Genomic DNA, 1,310 nt, shown 5'->3' with positions numbered 1-1,310 from the left:
CCGAAAATAACAACAATGAAAGGAAGATGCTTGGTGACTTTACTGCACCTAATTCCAATTTACATGGAAGAAGCATCTCAATCCCTGCCATTGGAGCAAACAACTTTGAGTTTAAACCTCAATTAGTTTCTCTGATGCAACAGAACTGCAAGTTTCATGGACTTCCATCTGAAGATCCTTTTCAGTTCTTAACTGAATTCTTGTAGATCTGTGATATTGTTAAGACCAATGGGGTTGATCCCGAGGTCTACAGGCTTATGCTTTTCCCATTTGCTGTAAGAGACAAAGCTAGAATATGGTTGGACTCTCAACCTAAGGATAGCCTGAACTCTTGGGATAAGCTGGTCACGGCTTTCTTAGCCAAGTTCTTTCCTCCTCAAAAGCTTAGTAAGCTTAGAGTGGATGTTCAAACCTTCAAACAGAAAGAAGGTGAATCCCTCTATGAAGCTTGGGAGAGATACAAGAAACTAACCAAAAAGTGTCCTTCTGACATGCTTTCAGAATGGACCATCCTGGATATATTCTAAGATGGTCTATCTGAGCTATCAAAGATGTCACTGGACCATTCTGCAGGTGGATCCATTCACCTAAAGAAAACGCCTGCAAAAGCTCAAGAACTCATTGACATGGTTGCAAATAACCAGTTCATGTACACTTCTGAAAGGAATCCTGTGAATAATGGGACACCTATGAGGAAGGGAGTTCTTGAAATTGATACTCTGAATGCCATATTGGCTCAGAATAAAATATTGACTTAGCAAGTCAATATGATCTCTCAGAGTCTGAATGGATTGAAGGAATCATCCAACAGTACTAAAGAGGCATCTTCTGAAGAAGAAGCTTATGATCCTGAGAACCCTGCAATAGCAGAGGTGAATTACATGGGTGAACCCTATGGAAACACCTATAATCCCTCATGGAGGAATCATCCAAATTTCTCATGGAAGGATCAACAAAAGCCTTAACAAGGCTTTAATAATGGTGGAAGAAACAGGTTTAGCAATAGCAAGCCTTTTCCATCATCCACTCAGCAACAGACAGAGAATTCTGAGCAGAATCCATCTAGCTTAGCAAATATAGTCTCTGATCTATCTAAGGCCACTTTAAGTTTCATGAATGAAACAAGGTCCTCCATTAGAAATTTGGAGGCACAAGTGGGCCAGCTGAGTAAAAGAGTCACTGAAACTCCTCTTAGTACTCTCCCAAGCAATACAGAAGAGAATCCAAAAAGAGAGTGCAAGGCCATTGATTTAACCATCATGGCCGAACCTACAAGGGAGGGAGAGGACGTGAATCCCAGTGAGCAAGAC

The 1,310-nt window shown here is 41.1% G+C and overlaps 1 non-coding gene across 1 annotated transcript; it reads right to left on the bottom strand.

Moving 5' to 3' along the window:
- Positions 1-389: 389 nt before the first annotated feature.
- On the bottom strand, positions 390-497 carry LOC112731990 (small nucleolar RNA R71). Its single transcript, XR_003167733.1, has one exon. It is a non-coding gene; the product is annotated as a small nucleolar RNA R71 (small nucleolar RNA).
- Positions 498-1,310: the final 813 nt, after the last annotated feature.

Source organism: Arachis hypogaea, chromosome 12, assembly GCF_003086295.3.
Source record: "Arachis hypogaea cultivar Tifrunner chromosome 12, arahy.Tifrunner.gnm2.J5K5, whole genome shotgun sequence".
Classification (NCBI taxonomy): Eukaryota; Viridiplantae; Streptophyta; class Magnoliopsida; order Fabales; family Fabaceae; genus Arachis; species Arachis hypogaea.
This window is presented reverse-complemented; position numbering and strand designations above follow the sequence as displayed.